Raw genomic sequence first — 13377 nt, 5'->3', positions numbered from 1 at the left:
ACATGAGCGGCGGGGGGGGGGTGGTGGAGATGGCGGGCTCTCTGGCTCTGAGCTGACAGCAGAGAACCTGACTCGGGGCTTGAACTCATGAACCGTGAGATCATGACCTGAGCCGATGTGGGTCGCTTAACCCACTGAGCCACCCAGGCACTCCAGGGCTTTGCATTTCTTTCAAGTTTCCATGTGATACTGACGCACTGTTCCAGAGACCACAGTTTGAGAACCACTGTCTGAAAATTACTGATATGAGGGGCGCCTTGGTGGCTCGGCCGGTTAAGCATCCGAACCTTGATTTCGGCTCAGGTCATGATCTCAGCGTTTGTGAGATCAAGCCCCACATCGGGCTCCGTGCTGATAACATAGAGCCCATTTGGGATTCTCTCTCTCCCGCTCTCTCTCTTTCTTCCCCTCCCGGGCTTGCTCTCACTCTCTCGAAATAAATAAACATTTGTAAACAATCAAAAAAATAAAATAAAATTACTGATTTGACAATGATGTAACTTAACGAGTACCATCACTGCAATTTCTTTCCTGGTTTGAAAATGTTGGCAGTCATTATTTTTAGAGCTAGCCAACTAAATGACAAATTGGGCTTATTATTATATTGAACACACCGCCCACTTGGTAGGGGCACTGGCATTCTCCAAATTCGTGCTGGTTCTGCCAAGGTTGCCTCCTGAGTGAAATAAACAGCTGAATAAGGCACATTCAAGTTAACACCGATCTGTACTAGGAATTTACACTAAGCCAGGCGCCGTGTTATAAACCTAAAAAGAGGCAAGATGCACTGTGCTCTTAGGAAAACGTATACAGCCTACACCTTAGGGCTCGTTCTGAGCATCACACTAGTAAAATCTTCACTCAGCGGATGGGATTCGAACTAGCGACGGGAGGAAATCAAGACATGACTATCATGGGACCGAAGAGCTTGAGAACAGTTGGTAACTGTCTCGGGTTGACATGGTGGTAAAGGGGACAGAGTAGCATATAGACAATGGAGCCCCAATGAATTGTATCGTCCTATTTAGACAAGCCGGGTTCGGACAGAAGAAACGCGGATGGCACAGATATAAACGTTCGGTGATCCCCTAACTCTGCCCATATAGAAGGGTCTTCTCTAGCCTGTGACGGATAAAGCCCTATAGGAGAGCTGGGTTCATTTCAGCAGCATCGGCTGGTGCAGGCAATTATTTTTGTTCAATAAACTAATACATCCCGTTCCTCCCCGGGTTCCTGAAGATTTCTCATCACACCGTTATCTGAGCCTGTCGGTGTACTATTTACAATCAGTTTGTCGCTATTCTGCGCGCTTGTTAAAGCTTGGTGAAATGAGTTCCCATGAGAACATCTCCCTAAGCAATTACATATTCTAAAGTGCTTCGGAAATTGAGTTCCCAGGCCCGTGGGGCTGAGGACCAGATTCTAGAACGTGCTGCCCTGGCTGAGGGTGCGGGAGTGGAAGGCGACTTGGTGGCCGGCCTGCAGACCGAGAGTGTCCCAGCCCTGCCTCATGCTTCTGTGAAAATGAAACCCTGTTCATAACTAGAAAGACGCAGACACAACTAGCGATCCGCATCGTAATGGATGTTTACAAGGAAGTGATACGGGGGCTCAGAGGAGAAGATTCCATTGGCTCTGAGCGTCTGCAAAGACTTCATGTAGAAACTGCCACTTGAGATATACCTACAACGATACGGCAGTTTTCTACGTGGCAAAAATGGAGTGGGTACGTGTCCAGACAGAAGGAAGAGCTGGGCTCCGATATTCCTTTTGTAGAGAGAAATCGTGCTTGGGTAGGTACAATGGTTGTTCAGTCGATGATGTACTATGTTCTGGAGAAGTGCGGAAGCCTTCCCCGTGAGGGCTACTGGTTTGATCCTGAACGATGCCCAGGGGCCTTTCGGAATACCTGTGTCTTCCCTTGGTCAGTCCTCAAAACAGCGTGGCCTGGGGAGAAGCAGAAAAGCAGAATCTAGTAGAAAGCAAGAAATACACAACTCAGCTGACTCGTTAAGGAAATGGCAGCCATTGCCCAGGAAGTAGATGTAGCAGGAATGATTTTGACCAGGGGCAAAATCAGATGTGAACTTGTATTTCTAACTACAGGATGGCAGGTGTGAGGATAGGTCCCGGGGAGATTTGTGTCAATTCGGGGAAAGAACCAAGTCGTTCACGAAATTCCTTTGGCTCGGTTCTTAAGAGATTTGGGAATCTCAGCTTGGGTTTGTTTTGAAACCAGGATGTGAGGTCTGGGATTTAGTGGAAGGAACCGCTCTCAGACTGGCTGAAATTCTTAAATTCCTAAAAGATCTTCTGAACATCTTTCTCGGTTTCTTCAATCATCTTTAGAGGGAAATACTGTAGACCAAGAACCGAGAATCTATCTTCTGAAGTCAGACCATGTGGGTTCAAAACCTTGTTCTACCACTTGTTAAGCCGTGCATACTTGGACGATTTCTGTACCTTCCCTGAGCCCCGGTTTCCTCACCTACAAAACGGGATCATAATAATGCCTGCCTCAAGGAGTCATTGAATGCATTAGGGTAATCTGTGTCTGGCATAGAGTTGTTATTACTTCAGGAAGAGGGAAGATGGCCAGGGTGATACTGACAGGCTGTGAGACTTGGAACAATTAGAAGTGGAGATTCTACAAGAGCTGATGGGAAGCCAAGAAAACATATGGTTGCAGACTCTTGCCTTGCAGGTGGTGAGACAGAGGCAAGGATCGGGGAGATTCTTAATTGCTGGGTGAGGACCAGGACTATAGTGCTGGGTGTGGCTCTCGTAACTGCTCAGTACCCATTTTGTTGAAAGATCTCCCCTTCTAGAAAAGTCCCTGAGTTTCTGAGCACTACAGTGCAGATCACAACTGTGCAGACTGACATCCTGAAAACTCATGACCCCTGGCTTTTTCCTTTTTAGCTTCTCTTCAGTGCTACCTTCAGACTGTCACCTCTCACCCCCATCCACCCTGTGCAGACAATTGTGTTTCTGACATCTATTTCACAGAAAACAATCATTTGAGCCATGGATGCTCTCACTTTATGCCCTTTCTTTTTTCTTTTTATATTTTTATATTTTTTAACATTTATTTATTGTTGAGAGACAGAGACAGAGCATGAGCAGGGGAGGGGCAGAGAGAGAGGGAGACACAGGATCCGAAGCAGGCTCCGGGCTCTGAGCTGTCAGCACAGAGCCCAACGTGGGGCTCGAATCCACGAACCGCGAGATCATGACCTGAGACGAAGTTGGATGCTCAACTGACTGAGCCATCCAGGCCCCCCAACTTTATGCCCTTTCTGTAAACCACTCTGCATTGACTGTACTCTTCACTTCTTCTCGCTTTGCCTCCCTTGACCTTCTGAGCTTTTGCGCTCTTTTCCATGAAGGACAGAAGCACACACAGGGTCAAACGCAGGGGTGAGGGCTTAAAATCTAAACAGCAACTGTTGGGTTTAGTGACATGGAGGTCTTCAATCAGTACCCAATTCCCCGCATCTTATTCATTCTTCCACCAATGGTGGCTTTTGCCAAACTTCTGGGATTCCCTTTGCCATGTAACAAATACTTTGTCACCATCATAGCTGACCCCTCGGAAGCATTGACACTGTGGACTGCTCTGCTTCTCCAAAGCTCTCTTCCCTCCCCATCGCTTCTGTGTTGCTTCTTACTTCTCTGGCTTCTCATTCTCTAATCCCTTTGCCTGCCTCTTTGTCCACTCCTTAAATGCTCATCTTCCCCAGGACCTTCCCCACCTCTCTCCTTTCCGCACCGTACAAAATAGACATGGCTGGAATTACCACCCACACCAGGATGACGTCTACATTCAAATGTCAAGCTTGGCCCTCTCTTTAATTCAAGACGAACCACTAGATAGTCCTGCATTGGTGCTGCAACATTGCCACGTGAGTGGCTCAAATCCATATTTCTATCTGAACTCTGTATCCCCAATATTCTTCTCTGGGGAATGATACCTCCATCTAGCCAGGTGCTCAGTCAGAGGGAAAAAATAAGCCTGGGGATTATTTTAGTTTCTTCCCTTTGCCTTAGGTTCCACATCCGCTCATGTTCCTGCTTTTCCAGATTGGGAATGTCTTCATATCCTCTTGTCCTTCCAATCCCACCATGAGGTCCTCATCCATACGCTGGGCTCTCATAATGGGTTTTCGCCCCCCTCTCTTTCCTCGGTAGTGGCCGTCAGTAATCCACCTTTACCTTCTTCCCAAGTACTCTTTGCAAACACAGGTTGGATCCTCTCCCTTCCCATGCAAATGCCCGGTGGCTCCCTGTGGCTCACCTACATGATGAAATGTCCATTCCTTTGCAGAGTAGACTCTGTCAAGCCTTTTGATTTGATTCTTGCCTCCTTGGGTAGTTTTAATTCTTGTCCCCTTGCCCAAAATGTTACAGTTCGGGAGTAAGGTAGTTTTATAGATTCTTAGAGACAATGTACTCCTGCCAATCTTTGGACTTTTGTACATTAATTTTCTTTCCCCAGAATGGTATTTACTCTCCATTCTACAGGCCTGCTGGCCGAGTACCTGGATCTTTATATGCTTCCTCCGAAGGCTCCTCTGTGCTCACCGGAAAAAGCTTATGATTATCCTCCGTCTTTCTTTCTGCTACATTTCAGAAATTCTCAAAAGAATGAAAATGCCTTACTTATTTTAAATGCATGCATGAAGCGCCTCGTTCAACAGTGCCTATGCTGATGCCAAGAGGGCTCTTTGAACTCAAACCCAGCTCAGGACCCCACACCTGAAACTTCAATAAAGTTTAAACAGCAAATGAATGCAATCTGGTGCCACTGGTTGGCGTGTCCGGGGCTTACCAAGTCAGTGTGTGGGGGGGCTCTAAAATACAGATTCCAGGGATTTCTGAGTTAGAACCCAAGACACAGATTTCTAACAGGCTCCCCAGCTCGTTCTAATGCAGCCACAGAAAACATTTGGGAGTCACTAATGCAAACCGTCTTAGGTGCATGAACGCTGTTCTCTGACTCTGGAAGATTCCCAGTTCTCAGCTTCCTCAGGTAAAAAAACCTGCTTTTGTTTCTAGCACCAAGATTCGATGATGTCACAGACACGCTGAACTGGCAATGTTGCAACTGTCCCCAGACATTTAACCACTGTGAGCACTCACGCATCCACAATTTGATGAGTATTCCTGCACATTCACATTCTGGGCCTCTCTCTGTATGCCATGCAGTATTGGGATGGCCCAGCAGATGGCAATGTGGCCTCAGGAAATGACGTTTCGGGCCGGGCGGGGGGGGGGGGAAGGGGGATGATTCATGGGCATGACCGCGAGGTGGCAGCATTGCACGGTCTTCCGATTTAAGGGAAGGCTGGAAATTCTGTTTTCACGGTCGAAAAGTCTCATATCCCTAATTGATTTCCAAGCACGCATTACCTTCTCAGGACGCTAAAAGTGATCGTTTCAAAAGCTGCATCCACTGCGTGAGTTGCGTTGTTTCAGATCAAACGGTATGTCCTTGGTCGGATAGTACCTGGAATGTGGACAGAAGTCTTTGTTGCTTTGTTTTCATAGAATGGCCCAGTACATCTTAATCCATCATTAGCGACTTAAGGTGGAGGCTGGAAGCAGGTTTGGAAAGGTTTTGTGAGGTTTGGAAGGATCTGTAAGGCACAGGGGTGTGGCGAAATCCATTCCCCAGGGTGTTACCACATGCAGAGGTCTGAGGACCACAGGAGTTAGAAGCCTCCTGTAAAGCAGGCAAGACTGTGTGGGCTCAGTCAGCCCTACCCCAGCCTCCAGTTTTCAAGATCTGTCTTTTTGTTTTTGTTTTTGTTTTAATTTTAGTGTGGAGTCTCTCAATTCTCCCGTGTTGGCAACGAATTCAAATAATTTACAGCCAGACAAACAAAATACAGCCGTGAGCCAAGTTCAACCTTTGCCTGCCAGCCTGTGTTCCTGGAAGGGTTAAGAAGGGCAGGAGTGAGGCTCCAAGGTGTCAGAAAGGGACAATGGGGCCAGGACCACCACCACATTTCACTCCAGGCTTTCCCCCCAAGGAGAAGCATGTTTAAATAATCTCCAGAACATTCGCCACTAACAGAGAATGCAGGTTTCTGTGAAAGTGTGGTTTTCTTCAAAGACAGTCCCCAGAAGATGGAGTTACTATGTGAATTTTTTAAATAGTGTTGTTAGAACTGCTCCCTTAGGTTATTTTTGCTGGCTTTATTGGCAGGAAAATCATGCGCCTACTTGTGCCATAGAAATATTTTCATAAATAATAATCGCCATAATATTTCTATGTGACATTTAATTTTTGTGTATATTGGAAATTTATTTGTTATTTCTACTGATTATGAAAGTCATACATGCCCTTTGGGAGCAGCGAGTGGGGGGACCTCAAACACGATACAAATGCTTTATAAGTCATAAAAAGTAGAAAAATCAACGTCCCCTCACAACGCTCCCCTCCCCCTACATCACGGTAACAGCCTTGTGTGTGTTTTCACAGACTTTTTCTATGCGTCTCAAAATGTCAATAAGAGACAAATACATAAATCTAAGTATTTATAATTTGTGTTACTACACAGTGTGACACTGGTTTGAAGTCCACGTCTTCACGCAATAATATTATTTGAAGAATGGGTTAATATATTGATTGGGGGGGCGCCGGGTGGCTCAGTCGGTTAAGCGGCCGACTTCGGCTCAGGTCGTGATCTCTCGGTCCGTGAGTTCGAGCCCCGCATTGGGTTCTGTGCTGACAGCTCAGAGCCTGGAGCCTGTTTCGGATTCTGTGTCTCCCTCTCTCTGACCCTCCCGTGTTCATGCCCTGTCTCTCCCTGTCTCAAAATAAATAAAAACATTAAAAAATGTTTATATATTGATTGGGTTCTTCTTGGAAGATGCCATCCATAACAGACAGAACAAACCTGTGTTCAAATCCTAATCTTATTTCTGTCTCTAATGGAAACATTTCTGGTTTTTTCACAATTAAACATAAGGCTGGTTTGGATTTAGTATATGTAATATTTTTATTGCTTTGGGAAAGTATTCACCTGCTTCTATTTTTAAAAAAGGATCAATTTTATTATTAAATCATGGATAGACATCAGCTCTTATTAAAATGCCATCTTGACGTCTACTGAGATATTGACCTTTTTGACCTTACAATATGGTTATTTGAATAGATTTTCTTTTAATGCTCTATCCTTGTACCTTGGTGCAAACTTTACTTACTGTAGCATATTTTTTTTGTGATCTTCTACATGATTCTCTTTTGTAGGATATGTGATTGGCCTGTGGTTTTCTTTTCCTACAGTTTTTATGCAGGTTTCCTGAGACTTGGTTTTATTGTTATGCTGGTCTTACAAAAATGATTTTGAATGTGTTTTTTACTTTCTCTGGAATATTTATAGTAGTGTCAACATAATCTTTTATTTGATAATGTGATAGAAAGTTATATTGTTGGGCCTGGTATTTTTTAAGATGAAGCTTTTCGACAGATTTCTTAGATTACGTTCATTTTAAAGCCAACTCCCTTTCCACTCTCGTAATTCTACTATGTGGCTAGGATTGAGATCTCTATCTCTTCTTGGGTCAGTTTTAATAATGTATATATTTATTTAAAACATCTGTATCTGCTGATATGTGTATGTTATGTCTATATATGTATTTATGTTTAGTTTAGTTACTTTTTTTGCATACTGCTGAATGTATGTATGTGTATATATTCTTTTCCAAGTCAGATTTGTCAGGGAAAATCTAGTTCCAAAAATAGAACCAGCTCTGGGATTGATTTATCATTTTTTACTAATTTCTTACTTTGTCTTTGGCCTTATTAAAATTTTCTTTCTGCTTTCCTTATGTTAATTTTTGCCTTTTTATTACTCAGTTGGATATTTGCTTTTGGATTTCCTTTACTTTTTCACTGTCATATTTACTACTGTAAACGTGTAATATAAATTTGTCTTTGTACACAAATTTAGCCAATCTCTAAATATTTCATATTTGTTTGAGGTTCCCTATTCTTTTTTTTTTAAATATTTTTTTTAACGTTTATTTATTTTTGAGACAGAGAGAGACAAAGCATGAATGGGGGAGGGGCAGAGAGAGAGGGAGACACAGAATCAGAAGCAGCCTCCAGGCTCCGAGCCATCAGCCCAGAGCGCGACGCCCGACACGGGGCTCAAACTCACGGACAGCAAGATCGTGACCTGAGCTGAAGTCAGACGCTTAACCGACTGAGCCACCCAGGCGCCCCCACTATTCATATTTTTAATAATCTAAGATAAAAACCGAGTTTTATTTTTTATTTATTTTTTTTACTTTTTAAAAATGTTTACTTATTTTTGAGAGAGACAGAGTGCAAGCCAGGGAGGGACAGAGAGAGAGGGAGACACAGAATCCGCAGCAGGCTCCAGGCTCTGAGCTGTCAGCACAGAACCCAATGCGGGGCTTGAACTCACAAGCTGTGAGACCATGATCTGAGCCAAAGTCGGCTGCTTAATCGACTGAGCCACCCAGGTGCCCCAAGACCAAGTTTTAAAATTATTGGTTCAAAATAGTGTGTTAGGTTTTTAAATTTTTTATTTATTTATTTATTTTTAATTATTTTTGAGATAGAGAGAGTGGGAGAGGCAGAGAGAGAGAGAAACAGAGAATCCCAAGCAGTATCCATGCTGTCAGCACAGAGCTTGATGCAGGACTTGAACTCATAAACTATGAGATCATGACATGGAGAAATCAAGAGTCAGATGCTTCATCGACTGAACCACCCAGGCACCCTAAAAATTTTACTATAGTTCTTTATTACTGAGATAATTTATTGTGCAATTATATATTTTAGAATTTTTATTGCCTAGTATAGTTAATTTTTATAAATGTTTCATGGATATGTTGAAAACAAGATATATTTTATGTTTTCTTTGTAGTACTTTACTGTGTTTTGTGTTATATATATGTGTGTGTGTGTGTGTGTGTATGTGTGTGTGTGTGTGTATATATATATATATATGAATAAATAAATATATAACCATTGTTTTTTTTTTTTTTTACTTATTTCTCCTTTTATTTATATCCTGTAGATTTTGCTTCAGTAGTGTGGTATTTTATACTTTGGTACATAAAGATTTGTGATCATTATACTTGCATTATATATTATATACTTTATCATTATAAAATACACTTTCAATGTTTACTTTTCCTCATCTGGTAATAAATTGATATCATTTCTTTCTTTTAGTTTTATTTTTTTAAGCCTTTACCTTGGAATCTCTGCTTATTGTTATGTTTTCAACTTTCTTATCCATCTCAATTGACCTGTATTTCTTGTATGACTTAAATATTTAAGTTTTAAATGTGGAAATAACCTGAAAGATTTAAAAAAGTGTTCATCACTGTTTTCCTTAGGATTTAACAGGTCCTTTTGATCTAAATCAAGCAGAGTATTGCATAAGTATATATTCATTAATGACCCAGGGAAATGACGTTCAGGGCTAAACAGCTAAAGTATACCTGGGCATTAATTCTACTAAGGAAATCACTGCTGTCACTGCTATTTACCCCATTTGCAGGAAGTCCCGAGAAAGAGAGAAATAGACAAGAGCTCCCCTGCTTCTTTTTCTTTTTCTTTCTTCTTTTTCTTGGGTCACTAGCTCTTGAATTAAAGCACAGCAAGGAGCATCTGCTGACAGCCTAAATCATGGGCCTATACCCAGATTGTAAGCGGGAAAGAGGATATTTATTTCCATCCTTTATAGTTGGAAGGTCTCTCCTACCCATTAAGATTGATAAGGTGAAGAATTCTTTACACATACAAAGCAGCTCAGATTCTAGAAAGCCAAAAATGAGACAAATGTACATTGCTATTCTTCTAGTAGTTACCTTTGTAATTAAAAAAGGACATACCTAAATCTCTATTTCTTGCTTAATGCCTTTAAACTGTCCTTACGGATGATCTGTTATGAAATACGACGAAATTAACACATGGTCCTTTTTTCTCATTTCTTTTTACTTCTTCTACATCCTAATATGTATGAAATATATTCTTTTACATTGTCAACGCTTAAAATGTTGTCATTTTGTTCTACAATTTTAATTCCCTTAAGTTATCCAATGAGTGGAAAAAGTATTCATTTTGTATTATACTATAAGAAGTCAAGGATGCATATTATAACCACTAGTTTTAACACCAAATAATTGGAAAATAAGCCAGCAGAGAGGAGAATAACATAATAAAGAAATAATTCATCCAAAAAAAAAAAAAGCAATAGAGGAAGAAACAAGGGCCACAGAATAAGTGGAATTCATAGCTGGCTTGTTTAAAGGATTATTACTAAGTGATAAGAAAAAAAAAAAACCCAACAGAAAAATGTGCAAGAAGTTTGAATAGGTGCATCTCCAAAGACAATATCCATATGGCTGATAAGCATGTGTAAGGAAAGTCAATCCCACAATGGAATAAAACCACAGAGGAAACACCAGTATAAACACACCAAAATAGTTAAAATTCAAATGCCATCAGTGTCACATATTTGCAAAAATATGGAGCAATGAGAACTCTTATTCTCTTCTGTAGGGGGTGGAAATTAGCACCTTCTAAAACCAGACATATCCTCTGACCTGCCATTTACTGCTATGTATATTCCCTATAGACACGCATTATTTGTGCACCAAAGACCTACCCAAGAAGTCTGCGGCATCATTATTCATAAAAGCCTCAAACTGGAAATAATTCAAATATCCATCCACAGTAGAATAAGGAAATGTTGGTGTATACCGTGCATACCACACATTAGTGGAAACAAATTAACTACATCCAAATGCAAAAACTTGAATGAATCTCACAAACATGATGTTTAATTACAAAATAAGAAAGTATGCACTGTGGATTCTTTAAGATGAAGTTCAAAAGCTGACAAAACTAATCAATGCTAGCAATCGAGGGAGTGTGTATAAGAGGGTTAAGAGGGAGCATGAGAGAGGCTTGGTGGGAGGATTCATGTTCTATATCTTGGTTTGGGTTCTAACTACCTGGATATTGTATTGACTATGGCGTATAAAGTCTCCCCAAAACTTGGTGGCTTAAAACAATAATAATCATTTGTTAACTCATAGTTTCCGTGGATCAGGACTTCAGAGATGGCACAGGCGGGTAGTGTGATTCTGCCTCATGATGTCTGGGGCCTTAGCTGGAAGGCTTAAAACCTGAGACCTGAATCACCTGCAGTCTTGACAGAGGCAAGAGATTTCACTCCCAAGGTGACACACTCAGAGAGCTGGCAGGTTGGTGCTGGTATAGTCTTCCCTCTACAAAGGGTTGCCTGAGTGTCCTTGCAGATTTCTGCTGCCTTCTTCCAGAGTGAGAAATCCGGAGGCCCCGATGGAAGCCGCCATATTTTTTATGACCTAGCCTTGGAAGTCACACAATGTCCCCCGCAAAGTATCCTATTGGTCACACAGACCAGGCACAATTCAGTACAGAAGAGAAGACTCAAGAGCGTGAATGCCAGGAGGCATAGCATTGAGGCTGCTCACCAACACTGGGGGTGTTCACTTCCGCACTTCCCTGTAGAGATGCTGTGCCTCAATAAAATGTGTACTCCAAATACGTTTTTATCAACATTGTTTAGAAAATAGTACCAATGATGGGGCGCCTGGGGGGCTCAGTATGTTAAGTGTCTGACTTTGGCTCAGATCATGACCTCACAGCTCTTGAGTTCGAGCTCCGTGTTGGGCTCTGTGCTGACAGCTCAGAGCCTGAAGCCTGCTTCCGATTCTGTGTCTCCCTTTCCCTCTCTCTGCCCCTCCCGTGCTCCCACTCTGTCTCTCTCTCTCTGTCTCAAAAATAAATACACATTAAAAAAAAAAAAAGAAAAGAATACCAATGAGATATTCTAAGAAGATAAGTCCCTTTCTTAGATGTTTTCATTATTAACCATGATAAAATGAACCGACATGAACTCTATAATCATCCTAAGCCCTTCAATATAATAATACCGGGATAAAAATAGTACCTACCTCATATGGATCTTCTGACGATTAAATAAATGATCAGTCTTACTAGGTAATGAAAGCATGACAACTCCAATGCTGTATTGATAAAGGAGGAAAAACATAAGGGCATGCAGAGCATATTTTAAACATTATGATCACATGATGGTCAACTCTTAATATTTTTAAGAATTTTTAAATGCACGACTGTTTCTGAAAATAGAAGCAAAATCAGCATGGCATTACCAAGATAACAAAACCTAAATAAGGCAATGGAAGTTAAAAATACATGAAAATTTTGTCAACATTTTATCTGGAATAAAGTTTTTAACCCGACAGTTCCTCCCCATAACACTCAGCTGTCATATCTCCATGGTGCTTTCTGGTTTGTAAATTTCTTTCGCCTTTACCTCATTGTCCTCACAAATATTCACAGAGTCAGACAAATAAGTGTGGTTCTCATTTTACTAAGGAAGTAGATGATCAAGGAAATGAATAATTTGTTGACTGTCACATCGGTGGGAAGCCACTGAGCCCGGACTCTATTTGATATATATTTTTTAATTGAAGTGCTCTGTTAGTTTCAGGTGTACAATATAGTGATTCAACATATTGATACATCGTTCAGTGCTCATCATGAGACGTGTACTCTTAATCCTCTGTATTTCCCAATTTTAACATACTGCCTTCAGTAGAACAAGGCCAATTTAGACTTAAATTGTCCCAAAAGTTAAGTGTATGTTCCAAATGCTGTGTATAAGAAAGGCGCCAAATGTGCAGAGCATCTTAGAAAGATTTTAGGTAAAGTTCATAAGCACTGGCAGTGCTGCTTGAAATAATCCAGGACGATTCCGTTCCCAAAAGCTTTTGAAGTTCAGCTTCATCTGGTAAATTTCGGGGAAGGGAGGCTGAAGGGTCAACTTTAAAATGCTGGCAGTTGACAAATTATATTTGAGTTGACTTCAATGAGACGAAGATTATGATTCTCTACACCTATCATTTCACGCTTGTAGACTAGGTAAACTTGATAATTCTTGGCTCTTTTAGCCCACTAGAAAACGGTATGCTCTTAAATTGAAGCGAGCAATCCTCTCAGACCTTGCAGAAAGCCTAGGCTAAGGAAGATATTTGTTACGTCTCACTCTTGAACTTCGTGCAAGACTTCATCTTTGCCTTCAAAACTGTATGTTTCACCTTCTCTACTTCTCAGTTTTTTCTGATTTGCCCAAACCACGCAGAGATTTCTGCATCCACAGAACCAAGCAAGTCCCAACTATGTTTACATTCTTTGCTGCATATTTCTTTACCCAACAGCGCCTCGGCTCTGAAGAGTGTTCAAGAGTAAACACGATTCTTTATACAGGCTTGAAGAAGAGGTCACCCAGGCAAATATCATGTGACTCCAAGCCT

This window comes from Herpailurus yagouaroundi, unplaced genomic scaffold (genome assembly GCF_014898765.1).
Source record: "Herpailurus yagouaroundi ecotype Mexico unplaced genomic scaffold, PumYag 185, whole genome shotgun sequence".
Classification (NCBI taxonomy): domain Eukaryota; kingdom Metazoa; phylum Chordata; class Mammalia; order Carnivora; family Felidae; genus Herpailurus; species Herpailurus yagouaroundi.
The sequence above is the reverse complement of the archived record's forward strand: the minus strand, read 5'-3'. Positions refer to the sequence as shown.